Source organism: Sorex fumeus, unplaced genomic scaffold (genome assembly GCF_029834395.1).
Source record: "Sorex fumeus unplaced genomic scaffold, SorFum_2.1 ptg000006l, whole genome shotgun sequence".
Classification (NCBI taxonomy): Eukaryota; Metazoa; Chordata; class Mammalia; order Eulipotyphla; family Soricidae; genus Sorex; species Sorex fumeus.
Window position 1 is genome coordinate 35035404 of NW_026606063.1, and position 23289 is coordinate 35058692.

The window sequence follows — 23289 nt, forward strand, 5'->3', positions numbered from 1 at the left end:
GTCTGTGGTTTTTTTTTGTTTGTTTGTTTTGGAAAGTCTTATGCCATATTAAGCTTTTTAATTGCTTTAACAAAATCACAAGGTGCCTGATATGGACCTGTTGACTAATGTAGCAGCATTATAAATAAATAGTAATGTATTGAAGTCAGTGGGCCCACACATAAGGGTGGCTTATGTGAGGCAAGGGGAAAGAGAGGGTCACATTCTTCCAATCCACCCCTACTACCACAAGTCTATCTGGGAAGACGCGGAATGATAAAGTCTTCTATGAGTCCCTACACAGCACGGACCAGAGCTCTGCTGGATCCTCCAAGTGATCATCAAGCCACATTTGACTTGTTCTTTTAGGTACAGAAATTGATCTCCACCCCCAGATTTCTCGGGGAGCCAATGACCCAGGTTGGAGCAAGGATTTGCTCTTTGCAGAAAAGAATTTCAGGAGAAGACAGCTTTGAAGTAAAAACAAATTTTATTTAGAGGGTTTTAGGAAGGGGAAGAAAGGGCAGAAAGCGAGAGAGAGAGAGAGAGAGTAACACACTCAAGAGAGAACTCAAGCTTCTCCAAAAACAGAGAGAGCCCCTCCATGCATACCAGCATTAGAAATGTCAAGAGGGGAGATGAGGGCGACACAAGTACCCGGGCACTACATGTGCTTGGCCACCTTAGCACAAGCAGCACATGGGTTCCGGCAGCATATGCGCACCTTTCCTTTGTTCAAGGTGGCTTTTATAGGGTTTCACCAATCTGCCCCCACATTAGGTAAAAGTCCATTGCTAGGTTGGTATGCAAAGGAATTGAATTTTGGAATGGTCCATGGCCTTTTTGAAAATTCCTTTCCTGGCTGTTTGTTCCTGCTGGAGCTTCTCTCAGAAGGGGGTCCAGCTTTCTGTAGGTCTGTTCACTGGTGCCAGGTGAGGGTCTCACCAGGCCTTGATTCCTGTGTTTGCAGCCTTGGCCTATTGCTTTTATTACTTCTTTGAAATTCCATTGGCATGAGCCCTTCCCTATCCAACTGCTTACATCAAGAAGGACATATATTTTGTCAAAATAATGAAGATATGGTCAAAATTATATTGGGCCTAGATGGGCTTGAATGAAAGCTTGGGATAAAAATAAATGATAACACACACTGTGTTGTTTTCATCAGAAACCTTGACAAAATTAACAAAAACATGCTTGTTTTTCCTCATGTCCCTCTAGATCTATTGCTCTCATCTTAGCAGCCTCTCCCACAGCCCTAGTTCTCCTAGGACTACCTGCTCTGCCACAAAGAGAGATGTTTCCCCTGTGGAAGGCCATTCTCCAGAGTAGCCCAGAATCTCCCTCTGTAGGGCAGTCTGTGATGGGTTTAATGCATCACCTCATCCCCTTCCTACCTCTGCTAATGGAAGGACAGACATAACAAACAAGAAAACCATCTTAGCCTCCTTTGGGAAAGATAGATGCACTTAAATGGCTCCAGTGAATTGAGCACAATAAACCTCTAAAAAACATTTAATTTTTAAATTAGACACTGTTTTTATAGTTGCTGAGAATTGAATAGGCTGAATTTTCCTAAAACTATTTTACATAAATTTTGTTCATATTAGATTATGTGTACATAAATAAGTGTGTGAGAGCAGATTAGTCCTTTTATTTAGTTCTAATTTGAAAAGTGCCATTCCCTTTCACTGGGGTGTTCCAGGGAAGCAAAAGTGACATATTTGGGGCACCACATTTATGTCTGGGGAATCCGTGTTCTGTTTGCTGTTATTTGAGGACTAGGAATAGCTGCTTAGACGTAAGATTTTAAGACTGTTCCCGTGATTCAACCCCCCTGTCAGGCACCAAGGCAGTGATCCTCCTCCGTATAGCCACAGCTCCCCAGAGAGGCACTACTTAGGGATCTGCCTTCAGATTGGAACTGAGAACACAGCAGGCCACTGAGATGTAGACAGGTTCCAGACAACCAAACACGTCTCTCCAGTCCTGAGGCCCTAAATCAGAAACAATCCTCCCTATAAAGCTTGCCAACCAAGTTATTCCAAATAGTATTTTCTGAACACATTAACAGGCTTTATTTTGCCTTTTATATACCCGCTTGATCCTGATGAGCAAAGCAGTTGTGGTAAGAATAACATTTTAAAATGTATTTATCTATGTACCTACCCACTTTGTCCCAGAGACTTTGCTTTATGTTTCTTTATGACTACTGCTCTTAGTATCATTCTCCTTGTTACGTTGATCAAAGTGAGATTTAGAGATCAAATTACAAAGATAGTAAGAAGTAGATCAAGACTTTTAATTACCAGATGCCGGAAACCAATATTCATTGACAGAAGTGAGAAATAAAATTGTCAGAGGTTGCTATAAGAATTCACTAAGTGACTGATGTTCACTGATAGCAGATGCAAGTGATTCTGGATGTTCTAAGAAGACATGACCTCATTCAGAAGCATGAGGGGTGAAATGCTGTGAGTCACCAAAGTAAAGTTATTTTGTGTTTAGTGCATTCTATTTGATCATGTAATTAATTGAATAGAAGATATTACAGTGGAAATATCAAGGGTTTGGAAGTCAAGCCGACCTGAACCCAAATTCTTATTTCTGTGGAGACAGGTTTGAATGAGGTTGATTTCTTAGTAACATGCAGGTGACCCAAGAACCAGTGAAATAACATATTCTACATTCCTAGTTTACTGCACCGCAAGGCATCAGTAAGTGCCTGATATTCACACATTTAAATTTTTGTTTTACATTGTGCATCTTAAAAAACAGAACTTCACAATTTCATCCGGGTCATACCTAATGATCTGAAGGTCAGAGACTTTCTCTAGCAGCTGCAAATTCCATTTATGTCACCCGTAGCTTTTGTTACCCAAATGGTGATATTAAGCCACTTCCAGGGTAGTAGTGACCTTGCTTAAATACTTTAGGCTTGTGATTATTGTAATGAAAAAGATTATTTTTTTAAACAATGATAATAATCAAGTCCATTTTTTGTAGAAAATCCCAAATAAAAATTATAAATTTGATTGTATTATTTACTTTTGTATTTAGACAAGCAGTCAATGACTCATCAATTTAAAGTTCCAATGCAGGTTATTTTTAATTTTCCTGGTTCTCAAATTAATAAGTTTTTTTTTCTTTTTGGGTCACACCCGGCGATGCTCAGGGGTTACTCCTGGCTCATGCACTCAGGAATTACTCCTGGCAATGCTCGGGGGACCATGTGGGATGCTGAGAATCGAACCTGGGTCGGCCATGTTGGCTGCATGCAAGGCGAATGCCCTACCCGCTGTGCTATCGCTCCAGCCCCTCAAATTAATAAATTTTAATCAAAATATTGGGCAGTGTGGCTCACACAATGGGCATGGGTGAATTCCAGACCCCAAAAGTAAGAAAGCTACTTATATATCATATATCACTGTCACTGTCCTCCCGTTGTTCATCAATTTGCTCGAGCAGGCTCAGTAACATTGTGAGACTTGTTACTGTGTTTGGCATACCGAATACGTCATGGGTAGCTTGCCAGGCTTTGCCTTGCAGGCGAGATACTCTCAGTAGCTTGCCAGGCTCTCCAAGACGGGCAAAAGAATCGAACTCGGGTTGGCCATGTTGGCCGCATGCAAGGCAAAATCGCCCTACCTGCTGTGCTATAAGGAAATATTTCTTCTTTTTCTTGCCTAATTAAGTATCACTCTCACCATGAAAATATACAAGCACAAGAAAGAACATAGTTCTCAAACAGGATATTTATTGATCTGCATTGCCTCCAGTAAACCATGATAGAAGCAAAACATAGTTAAATAGCGCTTCCAGAATCAGATGTTTGTGTGCATCTTTCTACCATCATCCTGTATGCCAGTCATCCCTTTTTGCTTCCATTCTTACTCCTCTTGCCTCTTTTCTTCTCTTTCCCCTCTGATATCCCTCTGCCTTACACATTTTTCAGAATGTTTCTTTTGCCTCCCTTTTAGTTTTCCTGTATATTCATTCTCTCACACTATCCCATTCCTGCCACACATTCTCTACCAAACTTCATTTTCTTCCAAGGTTTTCTCCAGGTAAACCCTGCATAAACTGCAGGAATTTACCTTGCTCTTTAATCAAAATCTATGGGGAAAAAAAGTAATCTTCAACTAATTGTCTTACCCACATCCTTAAGCTGAACTCACTCTAATTTGGAACTCACTAATTTGAAAGTTCTAATTTCCAAGTTGAATAACTTAAAAATTTTATCTGAATGGGCCGCAAAACTTCATAGGGCATTAATGGCCACTTTTAAAAGGGATTTGCTTTTCCTCCCATCCTTTCCATTGTACCTGCTTCTTTCCCTTATTTTCCTCTTAGCTTCTTGCTGAGTATTTCAGCTTCAACATGTAGAATCCCATTTGTATCCCTCCCTAGTTTATCTTGTCCTCTGTTCTGGTCTCTGTACCTTAAGAGTAAGGGCTAAGATCTGTACCATATGAACTCAAACGTTGTACCTTAGAACATTTGGTTTTAAAAATATTTTCTCATTTTTTCTTCAGATTAATTTTATTGAGATTATGTGGTCCACAGTACTGTTAATAATGGTTTCTCTTGCACATGATTCCATCACCACACCCATCATCTGTGTACCTACATCCCTCTCCCAAGGACCCCAATACCACTCCCTTACAACCCCCCTTTCTCCAACTTAGTTTTATGGATCCGTTTTTCCATTACGTTGCCTTTATGCCTTTAGATCTTTGTTGCTGCCTTCATATTTACCTTTAAGGCCTACATATGAGAAAGTCATTCTGTATATATCTCTTTCCTTCTGATTGACTTCACTCAACATGATACCCTCTTATTCTATCCGTATTGCTACAAATTGCAAGATTTTCTTTCTTAAATTTCCTTTGTGTGTATATACCACCTTCTTGGTACATTTGTTCATAGTTGAGTATTTGAGTTGTATCCATTATCTTGTCTAATATTGCACTAAGAGTGGCAGTGCATATAGGTGTGCATAAATCCTTTCTAATCAATGTTTTCATGTTTGGGGAATAGACATCCCCAAAATGTCTTGGTCATATGGTGGAGCATCTTGTTGTCCTCTCAAACTTAGCATCTGAATATGTTTCCTCACAACATATATCCTTTCCCTCTCCTCATACTCCTCCTCCTATATTAAGTTTGACTCAATAACCTCAGCATCCTCCAGGAGTGTCTCCTCACCCATTAGACCCACTCAATGCCCTTAATGCCACGTAATGCCATCTCACTTCCTTTGTAACTCTTGGGTCAGCCTTTCACATGCTGATTAGAATTAAGTCATCTCCTATCTGAACCATTCCAAAGCCTTTGAGACAATGTCCCTTGGTTCTAGCATTGTGTCCTTCAACCCCAGCCTCCAGATAGTTTATATAATCATGTATTCATGCCACTTTCCTGTGTAAAATATTTCAAATCCTTTCTATCACCTATGGGATTGAATTCTTTCATAGAAGATGAGGTTTATGCTTATTTTTTTCCTGCCCTCCTCTAATGCTGCCACTTTATACATTGTGTCTGACGTATCTGGATTTGGCTGTCTGGGGATCCCTCCAAAGACCAACATTTCTTGTGCATGCCTCCACATTTGATTACTGTCTTCTTCCTGCACCTGCATTTTTCATTTATTCCTACCTTTTAATTTAACCATTAGTTACCGCCTGGGGGCCCTGCCCTTTCTATGTCTGCCCTTACCCCCAACAAATTGGTTTTAGTAATTCTCTTAACCCCCACAGCACTTATTTCTAAAAGTATTCTGCCTTTGCATATTATATTTCTTGCTTCATTTCCACACTAGGATTAAGATTTCTTTAGGGTAAAGAACAAATCCTATATTTAATTTTTGCCTTTGAAAACTCCAGGACATGCTACTTAGTCAGTATCGGGTATTGAGTACTGATGAGTATTTAATAGTATGAAAAGACAAAATATTGGCTCCATAAGATGTGACTAACTCCTTCCTGTGTCTTTCTCTGAAGAAGAATGTTATATTGTAGATAGATACTAATTGGCATTATAAAGGGTTTTCTTGATTCCCACATTTATAAAAGTGGTATCTTGTTCTTGTATTGGTTTATTGCTCTGTATTAAAGTCTTAATTTTTGTTTAAATCAAATATGGTTAGGCAGTGAGTTCAATGATAAACATTAAAGTTGGTAAGTTAAATTTTCTTTCTATAGACATCTTCAAAAAACGAGGTCTTAAGCAGAGTAAAGATTTTTATTTTCAATTCTTTTATTTATGAGTGTAAACGAGTATTTAATACAGCCTTTCTTCCTCATAAATTTTTACCATCCTTTCTGACACTAGTCATTGAGCCAACCCTTAACATTTCTCAGTTGTCTACTTTTCCACCTTACCATCCCTGCTAGCTTACTTCTTTTAATGTACTTTTTTTACATCAAAAGGTTGTCATGAATAAAACTACAATGAATGAGACTTCAGGAACATATATCTTTTCAAACTGCTGATGACATTCATTGAATAGATAGCAAAGTAGAAATTCTGGATCATAAAGTAATTCTGTGTTTAACTTTTTGTGGGAACAATTTACCATATTTCACCAAATAAAGAAAAAAATGGTTTAGTTACTTTGGGAAAAATATTTAGTTGGATATAATTTTGCATCTTAAAAATAGATAATAATACAGCGCTTGGTTTGGAGAAATAATGCAGGTGTTAAGGAATTTGCTTTCATGAAACTGAGCCCAGTTTAATCCGTGGCATTGCATACAATCCTCCAAGCAACGACAGGAGAGATCCTTGAGCACAGGACCAGAAACAAGCACTAAGCCTGTCACTTATGGTTCCATATTCATCCTCCCCAGATAGCACAGGGATTAAGGCATTCGTCTTATACATATCCTACCAAAGTTGAATCCTGGACCACATCATTCACCAAGTATTTCTGGAAGCAGATCCAAACTACAGAGCCAGAACAGTCCTCAAATATGACCAGCTCTGGCTCAAAGACCTTCACTGCCTTTCAAAAAAAATAGTAATTATGGTGTAAAATGTTAAGATGCTAAAATGCTGTAGAAAATTCAAGGTATTAAGAGGAATAGGTATGTTGATGTTATTATGTTTGATGCACTAAAGAAATGAACACAATCAAGACCTCATATGTGATTTCCAATAAAAATTTTAATTGAATTGTACCCTGTGCTACCTGTGCTAAATTGTGCTCTGTTGAAAAGAGGTCAAAATAACCTGTTAGAGAAAACACCAACACTCTGTTTTATCCTCGAAAATGAAAGTTCCAACTTAAATGGTATTTCCTCCCCAATCACCTAACTTCTTTTTTTTTAATTTTTATTAGTAAGACATCATGAGGTATAGTTGTAGACTTACAAGTTATTGTGTTTGGGTTTCAGTTATACAATGATCAAATACCCATCCCTCCACCAGTGCCCATTTCCCACCACCACAGATCCCAGTATCCCTCCTACCCCCATCCCCCCATCCCACCCTGCCTCTGTGGCAATGCATTCCCTTTTGTTCTCTCTCTCTTATTGGGTGTTGTGGTTTGCATAAGAGGCAATGGGTGACAATCATGTTTGGTCTATAGTCTACTTTCAGCATGCTTCTCCCATCCTGGGAGGATCCTCCCAACACCCTTTATTTGGTGTTCCCTTCTCTATCTGAGCTCCCCTTTTCCCTAGCATGTGTGGTTGGCCTCCATAGCCAGAATCTGGAAAAAACCTCAGTTCCCGAGAACAGATGACTGGTTAAAGAACCTTTGGTACATTTACACAATGGAGTACTGTGTAGCTGTTAGGAAAGATGAAGTCATGAAATTTACATACAAGTGGTACTACATGGAAAGTATCATGTTAAGTGAAATGACTCAGAAAGAAAGGGATAGACATAGAAAGATTGCATTCATCTGGGGAACATAAAGTAACAAAATAGGAGACCAACACCCAAGTATGGTCAAGATTAGTACCAGGAATTTCACACCTAACTTCTTGCAGTAGATGGACAGTTCAAATCTGAATTGAGTTTTCTTACCAATATTAATATTGATTCTACTTATTTGAAAATATGCCAAAAGTCAAGATGAAATCTCAAGCCATCAACCCTATGAGGTAATTGTTCATCTTTTACCTGAAAGCGTTCTCTTCTTCCTTGAGTTTGAGAATGATCCCATTTTGGGCAAGTCACTCTCAAAGAGTCCTTAGAATAGGAGTTCCTTCAATTGCTTTAAGCAGTCTTTATTGAGGCACTGTGATTTACACTAATGTTAATGAGTGATTGTTTTATAACTACCACACCCCCCACTAGAGAATGTCCCTTCACCAATGTTCCAATGGTCCCTCCCATTCAATTTCCCCAACCCTAAACTCAGTTATGTGGGTCAACTCTTAAGTTCTGTAATCTTTAGCTATTCGTTGCTCCATTATTGTGTATATTCAAATACATATAACACATAATAAATACTACTCTAAACATATCCCTTTCTTTCTGACGGGATTCATTGACCATAATACCCTCCAGTTCCATCTGTGTAATGACAAATTGAATGATATAGCCTAGCAATACAACTTTTTGGCATCTAACCTCCTCCTAATTCAAAAAAATATTAATTTAAAAGGTTATATGCACACCTCTGTTGATTGCAGTGCTTAGTATAATGGACAAGATATAGAAGCAACCCAAATACCCAACTACAGATAAATGAATCAAGAAGTTATACATAATGGAATACTATGTGGCTGTAAGGAAGGGCAAAATTGTTTTTTAAGGACCTCAGGTAACTTAGAGACTGCATAACTGCTCTCCTTCCCTCCACTTGCAGGAGTCTCTTACACCCAGGATGTAGTGGAAAGTCACAGTTTGGGATAATAAGTGGAAAAGCAAAAGCATACTTAGACAATAATAAGTGAACTTGGATTAACATTTCTTGGCCACACAGAGGTTGGAATATGGCAGTGGAAAGTAAAATCAGTGTTGGGAAAGGAAGGATGGATGGATGAGACACAGAGACTACTAACAAGCAATGAACTTCAACAAGAAAAGGTGCAAATTATTTTGGATATGGACACATAGCATCTATATCAGGATTTCTGCCCAAATCTCCCCTTTTTACCAATAGTATTTGATGGACTCTCAGAACCTATTTCTGTGGGATGGAGAAGGAACACTTGCTTGTGCAACTAAAACAGGATGCATGATGTCATTCCCACGAAGAGCCCAGCAGAGTGCCTGAGCAGAGTGTGCTTACTGAGCCTGATGCAGCTTTTCTGCCTTCAAATTTGACAGGATTCAGTCTAATGGAATGGGGAATTGGTAACACACTATGTCTACAGCTCTGCAGAGTAATGAATTCGGACCCAGAGTTCAAATAATGTCTTAGCCGCTTTGGCTAATATGCCTTGGGGCAAGATAATTCCCTCCTGCTTTCCTCACATGCACCTCATTGAATTGTTGATAATCTTTATAGAGTGCTTAGCACAGTGTAAGTACACAATCAGTGCAAGCTGTCTATTATTTCCTTCCCATTTGGTGTTTATATCCATAGTGCTCATGACAAAGGGCATTATTCTTTTATCTCTTGCTCCCTTTTTTAAAGATACGTTCCTTTTAATTTCTTTAGACCTTATCAGCATTTCTTAGGGTAATTTTATGTGTTTTTTATATGTTGCTAAGTTTGCTCTATTATAAATATAATTGGGGGACAAACGAAGGAAGGAGGAAAAGACCTTGAGAGATGGAAAAAAAGGAACGAAAGCAGCAAACACGAAAGGAGAGAGGGAAAGAAGGAAGTCAGAAAGGAAGGAAAGATAAATATGCACAGAACATATTCACGCTCACCTCTTGGTGACAACAGCTACCAGAACAGAGCAAATAGGAGAGAGGGTCTCATACCAACTGAGACCCTAATGCCACCAAGAAAACAGGTTCCACCGGCAGGTCTGTGACTTACTAACAAGCACTCAGTACTCAGTATTTTGTTGCTAGAGCAACACAGCTGTCCCACAGCAAGCATTCCATAATGACATATCCGGGGACACCACAGATAGCTTTCACCTTCTGGAGACTCACAACAGCAACTAACTTATTCAAAATTTGAAGAAATCATGCAGTGTAAAGACCTAGTTCCCATTATTTACCCAGGTAAACAGGCTTACTGGCTTCTAGAATGTTCTCTGTGGAGTCAAATACTCAGTGTTTTGCAGAATAAAGACAGGATTATGGCCTTGGTCGTGAATCAAGTTCCCCCTCAGTTCTTGGTAACTTTCTGTGACTTCATTTAGTAACAATGGGAAATACCAATTGAGCGGAAGTCTTCCCTTTGTACTGGTAGTCAAGCAGTCATTATTAGACATTCCCACCACTCAGCCCTGCATCCTAGATAATTTATTCAGGCACCAGGCAGCAATGTGGAATTGGTGAGTCCCTGAGGATATGAGACGCGTGATCCTGCATCCTCTTAAATTAGAGGTGTGTGCACTGCTCGGTGGTCTCTCACTAATTGCTTCTAACAGAATTCTGTGTCTGACTCCTCAAACCACAGATTCCACCATGATTAAAGTTGGTCGTGTCTGTGTTTCTTTCTTGAGGGTAAAGTGAAAGGTAAAGTGTGTTAAAATTTTTTAATTGCAAATCCTTCCAGTAACCAGGAGACAAGGCACCAGGTAGACCTGAATGTAAGTGATCAAGGGCTGCTGTCTGGTACTGAGTCAACCCCTTGACAGGGCGACTGCCGGGTGCCCCTGCTGGACCCAACCAGATGCAGATTTTCTGCTGCATTCCAGTGACTACCACTTACACTCTCCTAACATGGTCGCAGCCCATCAGCACACTGCCAACCTCAGAACCACACACACCTAGTGCTCAGATTTAAAGAATGCAGCTGCCGTTGAGACACTTGATGGTCAGCTGCTGAACATTCAATGGCAGATTCAGGAGTGCATGCTGTAAGTGCATGCTGGCATCTAAGCAGAGTTTTTGTAGGTCTTTGTGACTCATTAGCCCTTCAGTATGTACAAGGACAAAACCTGCTCGAGGCATGGGTGAAATAATTCTAAAAAATACGTCCTTTCTTGGTTCTCTTTCTTAATGCTCCAAAGCATACATGTCAGGGCTTAAACCCACAAGGCAGCTTGCAGGGGCATGGTGTGTTGTGCTGGAAGGCAAAAGCCCATCCAGTTTTTATGTTTGGCATCAACACTGCAGATTCAAAAGCACCCAGGCTGAAATGACTGTCTGATTGTGTTATTCATTATCAGAAGAAGAGTTTACATTGAGAACATGATTTGGTCATGGAATGCTGTCTTCAAAATGCCTCTGTCTGAGACATTTGCAAGGCATTGGATCTTTTCAAGCCTGCTAGCAGCTGGAGTTCAGCTGCATCTTTGGATGGTTTCTGAATACTAATAACTGCAGCACTCAGTTGTCACTGAGTCTTATTGCTGAGAAATGCCATCCTGGAGTCATTGTGAGGTTAAGATGACTTTCAAATGGGAATTAACAAACACTGTAGTCAGTGGTTTTCAACCTCTTTTACACCTTGCAGATCAGCACTGGTCCACGGACCAGCAGATGGAAACTGCTGCCCCAAATTCATGGTTTTCTGCTCTGTGACTCAAATAGACATTACAACCTTGTAGCTAGGGTTAATGTCTGAGGAGGACGTTCAAGGTCACTGTGGACACCGTCTCTGGTGTTTCTGTAGATTCCCCATTTAAAGTGATCATGTGTCTGACTTGGCCCATGTTTACGTGGATATCAGTTCACTGATTAGGAATAATGCAGGAGGGAAAAGTAGGAGAAAGTGTGGGAAATAATGGGAAATGCTTTCTCTTTAGATGTGCTTATTAGTTAGTGCTGACATTATTTTCTTCCTCCTGAATCTTAACAGTTGCTTCTGACCAGGTTGAGCCTATTTTGTATCCAGGGACACCCTGCACTAATTCCAAATGTGTCATCTTGTGCATTTAGCTCTGGCAGGTATATGCGCCTCCAGGAACATGCTTAGAAGCAAGTGCAGCTCTGGGCAGAGCAGACCAGATGATTCCATTCCGACTCTCCCTGTCTCACAGAGTTCCCACTGAGGACTCAATGCAGCAATGGCACCATCTCTGGCTATCAGAGACATAACTGTCAGCAGTCCCCTATCTCTGAGTGTAGATGACCTCTGTGGTCACTCATTCTTTCTAATGCCTGCAAGTTCATCAAACATGGTTCCTAGACAGAGTAATAGTACAGTGGATAAGGTGTTTACCTTGTACACGGATGACCCATGTTCAATCCCCTGAATTGGTTTCTCAAGTACTGTCAGGAGTAATTCTTAAGTACAGAGACTTGACTAGCCCCTCAGCATCATTGAGTATGACCCCCCCAAAATAGACCCCCCCAAAAGCACCTGCTCAGCCTCTCTCTGGCCCATGGCCTATATGATTTTGTTTTTGTTTTTAAATTAAATATAACAGGAATGGGATAGAAAATGTCATAATAAAAGTATTATTGAGAAGACTTAATAAATGTTTCTTTGGTGTGTAAACAAAAAATACACTAATCTCTAAGTCAAATTGCAAAATATTCAGTAAAACTTATTATTTTTAAAATGTAAATTATGTTCTGGATTTGCTTGCCTAGAAAAATGGCCTTTGGTATTTCTATGTATCTCGAGCAAAGATCATTAGGGCAAGTCGTGTTCTAACACCTCTGCTAACATGGTGAAACATTAAGAAAAAAACCTCCTAATTATTCCAAGTGATCACCTTTCATTCATAGTGGGGGACTATTCAGAACAATTAGGTTTCCTTATTTTCCAAACAGAAATAAAAGACAGCTTCTGAACACACTTCATTTTTTGATATGATCATTTTCTTAAAATCCTGCATAAATCTCTGACTTATTTGGAAAATCTTAAGTTGTCTTAATTTTTAAAATGCATTCAATGATTACTGCATAATTTTCAAGACTTTCACTGAATTCTGTACATGTGTAAGAAATATAATGCTATATATGAATCTATATCTATTGCTATCCCTACTAAATATGCATTAATGTATTTATAACTTGTATGTATTGGCCAATTCTTTAAAATCTGTCTAAAATCACCATTTTCAAGTCTGATTTTTAAGCTATCTATCTTTATATATTTTTTAATCAGAGACCAAGGTTTCTTTTTTTTCTCTTCTTTTTCATCTTCTAGTCTTTTCATTTGAAAACTGTGCTTTAGCCTCCCTAACTTTTTCTATTTAGAGCTGGCCCTATGGAGACCCTTTTTATCCCCACGGGATATTGGAGTGCAGCAAGTTCAGAAACAACAGGAAGGAAGCCATGAAGACAGGACTATTTTTATAATACATCTTTTATCTGTCATGCTATTTAGGACCCTGTTTCATATACAAAGACCTGGAGTCAAAAAGAGAAGCTCAGAAACAGGTGAAATGGTGTTGCTGATCTGTTTCACATCTCCAATGCCATTCTCAGGGTCTATGTGGTCATTTGACGATTTAGCTTTATTTTTATACAATAATCTCCCAAAGGCCATTTGTTCTGGTCTTATACTGGCTATGAGTACCAGATGACCATACCTCCATCCTACATACTTTTATAAGAAATCAAATATTAAGAGTAGTTCCATGATCAGAGATATTTTATGAGTAAAATATGATTTTCTACCCATTTCATTGTTTTTAGACAATATTTTCAGAATTAATTATATAATTAAAGGTAGACAGCGGGTAGGGCATTTGCCTTGCACGCAGCCCACCCAGCCGACCCAGGTTTGATTTCTCTGCCATTCTCGGAGAGTCCGGCAAGCTACCAAGAGTATCTCACCTGCAGGGCAAAGCCTGGCAAGCTACCCGTGACGTATTTGATATGCTAAACACAGTAACAAAGTCTCACAATGTTACTGAGCCCACTCGAGCAAATCGATGAACAATGGAAGGACAGTGACAGTGACGGTGACAATTCTTTATAACAATTTTAAGCATTTTCAGTGAAAGAGGAGTGTGGTGCTGAAGTTGTATCTTATTCTACAACATTAGCTACAGCATCAAGGCACTCTCTAGTCCATAAAATTTAGCAAAAAATAAAAATAAAGTTTAAAACACTTTGTAAATTTCTTTATCATTTCATCCATCCTTAAACACTATCAAACTGATCATTTATAAAAATGGAGTATTTATAATTTCCAACAAGGTTTCTTACTTTACAAGCTCATAAAAGATATTTTTAAAAAATGTATTATCTTCTTATAGGGATCAGAAAGAAAACATAAAATGTTAATTAAAAAATTAGAAGCCAAAGAGATAATACAACAGGTACAGCACTTGCAACTAACATTAGTTCTATCTCTAGCATCCCATATGCTCCCCTGAGCCCACTATGATTGATTCCTGAGAAGAGTAAAGAGTTAGCCCTAGACACCACTGTATGTGGCCCTCAAGCACCATCAGGGTGGCCTGGGTAGTCTCTAATATAAAAGGGCCTGAGAAGCACTGCATCCTCAGTTTTCACATTGAACTACCTGTTCAATTGGTTCTGAATCACTGGCAGTGGCCCCTAGTTTTCCTGAGCATTGCTTGGGACACCAACCCACACACATAAAGAAAAATACATAAATAAATAACCTCAAGGGCCAAAACTTATTAAACCATTGTAAAAAGAAAACTCCAAATGTATACCTTAAGTATTAGATCACAACTCCTGACTACATAGAAGAAAACGTAGATGATATACTATAGAACTCTATGTCCTAGATGTGTCTGGAGACACAAATGTCCTAGATGTGTCTGGAGAAACAAAAGCAAGAATAAACTTGTGGGACTGCATCTTTTATGCAAAACAACAAATTGCAACAAAAATATAAAAGCAATCAAACAACTGGATGAAAATAACTGAGGAGGAAATGATGTCCAAGTATATAAAGAATTAACAACTTAGTAAAAAATCAACAACATGGCAAAAGATCTGAATAGACACTTATGCAAAGAATACATACAGATGGCACTCACCACACACATACACACATACATACACATGCACGTGTGCACACGCATGCACATACATGCACACACATATTCATACATGGTCAATACACCATTCATATATCACTTATTATTAGGAAGGTGCAAAAGTGCAAATCAAAACAACATTAGGACTAAGAAGATCATTTAAGTGAAAAATTTATATCTTTTCAACTTTTAATGTGAGTTTAAGTTTATAATGTGTGATGGCACATTTTTCAAATGTTTTATTTGAGTTAGATAATTTTGTATTTAATAGTGATGTCCATCAGTTTATGTCAACACATTCTTCTTTCGAAAGGTCTAATATGATTCTCTTAATTAGGGATTTCAATCTGCAGATAAATTGCTATAGCAAATAATTATGTACTAGAAGAAGAACCAATATATTGTAGTTTGGCTGTGAGTATTTATTTATATGAAGTTATTTGCTCTTTACAATTTCTGTTACATGCTATAAAAATTTGGACTGATCCAGATCTCTGCTCTGAAATAATGCTCTTAAATATGGAACAAAGACAAAGCAAAAATATAACAAAACACCTGAAATAATTTGTACACATTTTATTCTCTTCAGACTGGGTTACTTTAATCAAGAAAACATTTTTCTTTACAATGATATTGTAATTTGCTACAATGACAAAATGATGACCAGCATTTCCTAATCACTCTCATCTCCTCTGCCTTTAACCATAATATTAAAATCAAAAATGTTTCTTTTGTATACCTGTGGATCTTCCATAGGTAGTGAAGTGTCATGTGTGCATCATTTTTGTTACCATTTCTGTCTGTGGGCAGGGGGGGGTCACCTGGAGATGAACAGGGCTTATTTCTGGATTTGCACTCAGGAATTACTCCTGGCGATGCTCAGGGGATCATATGGAATGCTGGGGATCGGACCTGGATTGGCCGAGTGCAAAGCAAACGCCCTCCTCGCTGTACTATCACTCCAGTCCCGTCATTTATTTCTTGACTCAATAAATTACCCTTTGAGTGATGAAAATGAAATTTCAGGACCAAAGTTAAATTTCTGGAATACACAGCTCCCCTTTCAGGTAATACATTCTGAAAATCAGGAAACTTGTTCTAGAACAGACATTCCATTGCCTCATCTGTTACAGAAAGTGTCCCCAGATCCCAGGCCCTCCTAGGGTGAATGCCACACTGCTTTCCTGGCCCACATCCGGATGCTGACGGGTGTACCCGACACATAGTACTGTAATTATCTCCGCTAGAATTTAAGCTCCACGATAGGAAGGAACACGATGACTTTGTATGTGCTGCATCGAGGGCAGCTGCAAGCAGACAGAACTCAGTGGGAGGGTGGCCAACACGGAAAGAAAGTTGTCCCCCCTTTTCCTCTGATGAGGAGCTGGAGAAGACTTTCAAGGCAATTTCCAACCAGCTTTCTAATGAATGTGAGTGATTTAGGCTTTCTTGGGCTACTGAAGTAAACTTAAACAATTATATTTATATAGATTTACTAAAATTGAAGATTTTATGATGTAAAATTAATAGACAAGGAGCATGAATTGATTTTAAACCAGCAAAGCCATCGGTTATGCTGACAGACGGGGACTCCTCCATGATTGACTTACCACGGCCTCTCTAGGGGGAACTGGGAAGAGGGAGAAATAATCTCCCATATCTACATCTCTCAGCAACTGTTACTTAGAGCTGAGAAATGCATTTGCCTGTCAAGAAGATTCTCAGCCTGAGTTTGAAGAATTTAACAGTTTCCTGGATATCAGACCTGATCTTGTTTGTGAGAAGCGGAAGAATTTAGATTCTTCACTCTTCGGTAACACATTAAGTCTTTCAAGTGACAGAGGTGTCTGATCACCAGAAAATGCAGATTCTGGACCGATTGTTAAACAGATTCTTCTTCACATAAGCAGTTTCAATAGTTACAGTTTAGAGAGCCACAAAGAGGCAAGTGATAGTGAGAAATCTAATGAGCAAGGGCAACCTAATTCCATACAGAGTTGACCATGTAGGGTAAAAATTTTAACCACTGATCACATTCCTTTTAATCTTCTATAATTTGTTGAAGATGCATACTATTACCACTTCTATTGATAAATATTTTTCAATAGAATATAAGACCCCCACATCCTTATCTACACATCCATTCGTCCACTCATCAATGGATATCCTTCCCTTTGTGTAGTCATTTATATCCACTCATTGATTCATCCATTCATTTCTGTATTTAATCAACAAATGTACTTCAAAACATATTCAAGCACAAGTCATGTTCTGGGAGAGAATGATAAGCAAGTCAGAAAACATTCTTACTCCTGCTAAGTTGTCAAAGTAGTAGATTACACAGGCACCTTTACAAAGTATCGTGAAAGATCAGGTTGCTGTGATGGCACCATGCAGAAAATCCAACTTCAAATAAAAAAGCAGAGACTGAAGATTCTAGGAGAGAGGCAAACACAATTTTGTGGATAAGAGAATAAGAAAATTGAATGTAGGTTTTAAGAAAAGCAACAGGTTTGTCCTGGAATGGGGAGAGATTTTGATGTTGGAGCTCTTATGCTCTACACTTAGGAACCTTGCACTCAATCTCTAGCACCACAGAGACCCGTAAGCACCACTGTTAGTGACTCCTGAACACCATGCCAGGAGTTGCCTCCAAAAAAATAGGTTCATCCTGACCGGACATGTCATGTGTTTGGAAAATGAGAAGGAAGGTGGAAGAGCCTTCCTGTAATTCATATTAAGAACTTTGCATATTTATCAAGGAAGAAGAAAGACATAGGTGACTATACCAAGGAAAGGCAGGTGACATCTGTTGTCTAATGATATCCCAACTTTCTGATTGGGAAAGCAGACTGGAAGGAGTAAGACCTGGAGTCTTGCATGGTAAGGATAGGTAGCCTAGACTGGTAGCCCCCAAATCACAGAGACATCTAAGCCAGTGAACATGCCGCTAAAGAGCCAGGAGAGATGTTTGATTTCCAGGTCTGCACAGGAGCAATAAAAGAGATGCTGACAAAATTTAGTGCATGTGGGAACAGGGGGTTGGGGAGGGGGCAGTGTGAAGGCATCCAATGCTCAGGAAAAGAGGGAAATGTTATTTGGAAATGCTGATGTTGTGTTTTCCCTTACAAAGAAGAAGCTTTTAACTTATTTGCATAGAGGATCTAAAAGCAAAGCAGTAACAGGAATGAATGGTGGTTTCCAGAGAAAACTGAAATATTTTACTCTGCGACAAATAGGTAAAATCTTCGATGTGGATTTCTACTAAATTATGTGTTTTGTAACTCCTGTTGCATTTGTTTTGTATTTGTATATTTAGATTTTTTCATATGTCCATTAATATCTGTGCATGAAGTGGAGTCAGGCAAAGTATTTAGCTAATGGAAGGGGGAATCTCATAGCAGGGTATATGCCCAGTGGAAGTTCTCCAAGTTCTTTTACGAAACCAGATTAGTATCCAGAGACAATGCAGAAAAGTTCTAGGTAGGCTGTGACTTTCAGGTTATTTTAACTAATTATTTGCACACTTTTAGAATTTACCACCTTACTAAGGTTCAAATAAAAGAGCTCTGCTTCTTTTCAGTAACCAATAAAAGATACTCTGTGCTATGGTATGTTTGTGTGCCTTGGAGTTTTTATTGGCTTGATTCTAACAAATTAATTTCCTGGGGATTTAGTCAAAAATGATTTAAAATTAACAATATAAATGATAAACACTTTTGAGAATTATGAGAAGAGTGACTTTGATTGTTGCAATTGAATTTTTTCCTTTTTTGGCTAAATTCTTTTCTTTGTTGAGTGCCTCATTTCCCTTTTTCTCCTAATTTGCAAATGTTGAGTAAAGCTGGGCTTGATTAACATTAATTGTATGTAGGGCGATCATGCTACAAGTTTTAATGAGCCCACGTAGGACATCATTTTATACTGTTGCTGTGATCTTCTGAAACTTCTAGAAGGATCATTGAAGATAAGCACAATTTGGGAAAATTTAGCATTCGAGTCATCAACTTAAACATTCAAAAAGCATCAACTCCTGATGTGTGAATTCTTTCCCCAAAAGGAACAGAGTCACAGGAGGAACAAGAGGAAAGACGAATACCTCTCTTCCTTCCTATGACATCAGTGGTAAATTAGCAATTGCCAGTACAGATGGAGAAGGAAAACTGAACCAGAAAGTGGAGTAGGGGGCTCTTAGGCAGCAGAGAATAGCTTTTTAGCAGAGCTACCAGGAAACCAACTGCACCAAAAAACAAACCAAAAAATGCAGGCACTGTGAGAAATTCTGATAATAAGATGCTCAAAGGATTTAATTTTTTAGTATATCTAGTTCTGCAGACTTAGACTCTTGGTGTTGGCTCCTAAGAGTCCTGCGAACTCTACAAAAAGAATGATAGCTATCTTTCTGTCATTCTGACTCATATCACAGAATCAGAGCCCCTTGCTCCATGCTGTGGTGTGAAATCTAAAGGAAGACTTTTCATTCTGGGGGAAATTGGGAAGTCCAGGGCACCTGTGGTCAACCTTTATTGTGAGAAGCACCAAAGCTCCTGATGAGTTTCCATCGCCTTTGCTCTTGAACATCCTGCCCATTACCCTGTTTTGGAGGACGCTGGCTTGTCATAAAAAATCTGTCAATCCCCCACTGCTCCTTGTGTCATAGGCTAAACTGCCTATTCCTCATGCTGCTCTTTCCTCTCAGGTAGCTAGGAACAGACTCTCTAATCTCTGGCCCCACGTGGTTAATGGCAAATGGGTAAGCAGTAAGTAAACAAATTCTCTGTGTAGATCCTTCACTAAAGCAATGTCATCAGATCTTTATTGCCAAACTGTGTTGCTGAGAATTTTTTCCTGGATCCTTGGATACTCCTAGGAAGTTCTCCCCAGGAAAAAAAATCAAAAAACTAGTATGCTCTGCCAGAGAGATAGTACAGGAATTAAGATGCATGCTTTGCATGAAGCCTACTCTGGTTTGATACCTACTACCACATGGTTCCTCTAACCATCACCAAGATGGCCCAGGTAATTTCTGACATGGCAGGGCCCAAAAAGAAATGCATCCTGGGTACTCACACTGAACTTCCAGCCATATGACCAAATCATCAGAAGGGTTCCTCGGTCTCCTCCTGAGTATCACTTGGAAGATACCACACACTCCAAAATCACTTGATCACTTGACATCCTGTTACTCATTGAGTTGCTCGAGTGGGTGTCAATAATGTCTCCATTCATCCCTGTTGCATGCTAGTGTAGCGTCTGCTCATTCTAGGAACACAAAAAGCCTCAAACTGATCATTCAGGGTCTTGACGAAGAAGTCTGACCATCTGGTAGGTGGGCGGCCACGCGGTCTTTTGACATCCCGTGGAATCCAGTCAGTAATGGCTCTACTCCAGCGGTCATCTCCAAATCGCATTACGTGTCCAGCCCATCTGATTTTTGACACCTTGGCAAACGAGACAGAATCCCTTATTCTTGATCGTCGATGGAGGTCGGAACTCCGGATTCTTTCTCTCACTTGAGTGAAGCATGATACTCCAAGCATAGCTCTTTCGATTCCTCTTTGGGAGACTCGAATAGTGTTCTCATCCTGTTTTTGTAGGGTCCAGGTCTCTGAGGCATATGTTAATGCAGGAAGAACAGTGGAATCAAAGAGATGTGCCCAGATCTGGAGGTTCTTTGTCCTCTTAGCTATTTCTTCAATGCTCTTGAAGGCGTTCCAAGCCGCTATCTTCCTCCTGCGCAACTCAGGTGCAAGTTCATTCATCATGTTGATTTCTCGACCTAGATACACATAACTGTTGCATTCAGAGATGTTCATTCCGTTGAGAGCGAACGTATTGTCAGGAATGAGACCTGTCTCATAAACATTGTCTTCATGAGATTCAGCTGTAGTCCTACCTTTCCACACTCACAGTCGAAGTTGGCCAGCATTTGTGCCGCTTGGCTAATGTTTGGTGTTATTAAAACAATGTCATCAGTAAAGTGGAGGTGGTGTAGTTGCCGACCATCTATCTTCACTCCCATTCCTTCCCATTCCAGTTGTTGCATGACATTCTCAAGGGTAGCACTAAAGAGTTTTGGTGAAATGGTATTACCCTGCTGAACCCCTCTCTTGACATGGATGATCACTTCCTTGTAAAATGGTGAGATCCTGGCAGTGAATCGATAACACTCCAAAATAGTCTTATATCTGCTCAAATATAGCCATCGCCCGCACGGCAGAGCCTGGCAAGCTACCCGTGATGTTTTTGATATGACAAACACAGTAACAATAAAGTCTCCAATGGACACATTACTGGGCCCGCTCGAGCAAATCAATGAACAACGGGAGGACAGTGACAGTGACAGTGACTACACACATCACACCTCTTCAGGTTTTAACATTTAAAAGAAACATTTAGAAATAATATAGTTTTTCTTCTAGGTACTACTTCTTTTCAGAGTTCTAAAGTTAAAATAACTGATTGCATTCTTATTGCACTATCAGTAATGAAATCCTTTATATTTTTCCTTCTATAACGTAAAGGCCCTCCCGTTGATCGTCGATTTGCTCGAGCGGGCCCAGTAACGTCTCCATTGGAGACTTTGTTGTTACTGTGTCTGGCATATCGAATATTTATATAAAAATTTTAAAAATAAGTCATAATCAAACAAACAAGAGAATATTAAGGAAATGCTAATATTATTTCTTCATTCTTTCTAAAAGTTTGAATTTACTTGTATCTGCCCACAAATGCGTTGTATTGCTATTAAAGAGGGTTTTTCTTACAAACAATGGAAGTGAACTATAAATTTCTCTGTAGCTTCTTTTTTTAACTTCATCATAAATCATGAATATCAACCCCAAAATATCAAAGCCTATGTCCTTTAAAAATAACAGCTTTAGAACATTATTTTAACCTTAATTTATTCTACCACTCCTCTGTCAAGAGATATTTAAGTTGATTGCAATGTTTTGCCACTCCAGAAACATTACCATAGACATATTTGTGCATATATACCTAGACACCTGTGCTTTTTTATCCACAGAATAATTTTCATGAATTGAACTGTTTAGGTCAATGGGCATCATTCAAACTTTTAATAAGTAATGTCAACTTTCTGTAATTTTATAGCTGTCCTTTCCCCACAGCTGTGGATGCTATAAAAAAATTAACTTTTTGCCAATGTCCTTGATGAAGATTGATATTATTATAGTATGCATTTCTCTAACTACTAATAAGTCCAAGCCTTTGTATATTTTTGATTCTTTGTCCCACCACATGATTCACTATCTCAATTAGATGGGTGACTCCTTATTTCAATTCTTGACCCATTTTCTACTTGATGTCTTTTGCTATTGGATTTCAAAATTACTTTACCTTCGGATGCATATCACACGTTCCCCCTGTCATTTGTTGCAAATATTTTCTCTCCAGTCTGTTATTTAACTGCTCAGTAATTCCATGATACCCATTAACAGAAAGAAGTTTTTAGTTGTTATGCAGCAAATCTTTTGATTTTGCAGCATGTTTATTTCCTGTGTTATTAAAGAAATGTGGCCCCACTTAAAAATAATAGTTGAAATTAAGCTTTTCCAGTGGATTTACAGCTCCTTGAAAGTATACTCCCTTGCTGAATATAAACTATGTGTGTCGCTGTGTTAGTCTACATGGTGATCACTGTGCAGGTGTCCTGGCTATATGCAGCCATCATTGCTCACTGAAGAAAATATCATTTTTTAAAAAAAATATTTTTAATTGAATCATTGTGAGATACAGAGTTACAAAATTGTTCATGATTGGGTTTCAGATATAAGATGTTTCATTCGTCCCTTCTCCAGTGTACATTTCCCACCACTGATGATGTCCCCAGTTTCCTTCCTTCCTGCCATCACCCCCACTCCCACCCTATCCTACCTCTGTGGAGACACTTCTCTCTCTCTCTCTCTCTCTCTCTCTCTGTCTCTCTCTTTTCCTTCATTATAGTCTGCAATACAGGCACTGACAGGTTGTCATGTAGATTCCTTTACCTGGGAAATGTCATTTGTATCATGTTTTTAAACCATGCACTTTTAGAGCTGTTCCTAAGTTTTGTAGACTTTAATCTAATTTTTCTTTCATCTTATCTTTTTTTATTTTCATTTCAAGGTCAGTATCATATGTTTGGTATGTTTTAATATCAACTAGAAGTAGCCTTTTTCATGTACTTGTTATTCCAAGTAAACTTAAATACTCATTCTGTGTTCTTAAGTTACTTATTTGGAGACTGACTAAGACATCCAACTGTCATCAAGAAATTAAGGACTGGAAAGATATTATAGTTGGTAGGGCA

At 38.9% G+C, this 23289-nt stretch overlaps 1 protein-coding gene across 22 annotated transcripts in view; it reads left to right on the forward strand.

Annotated features, from left to right (window-relative positions):
- Positions 1 to 23289, forward strand: part of MYT1L (myelin transcription factor 1 like) — a 501918-nt gene that overhangs the window by 168489 nt on the left and 310140 nt on the right. The gene's annotated exons all lie outside the window — the stretch shown is intronic.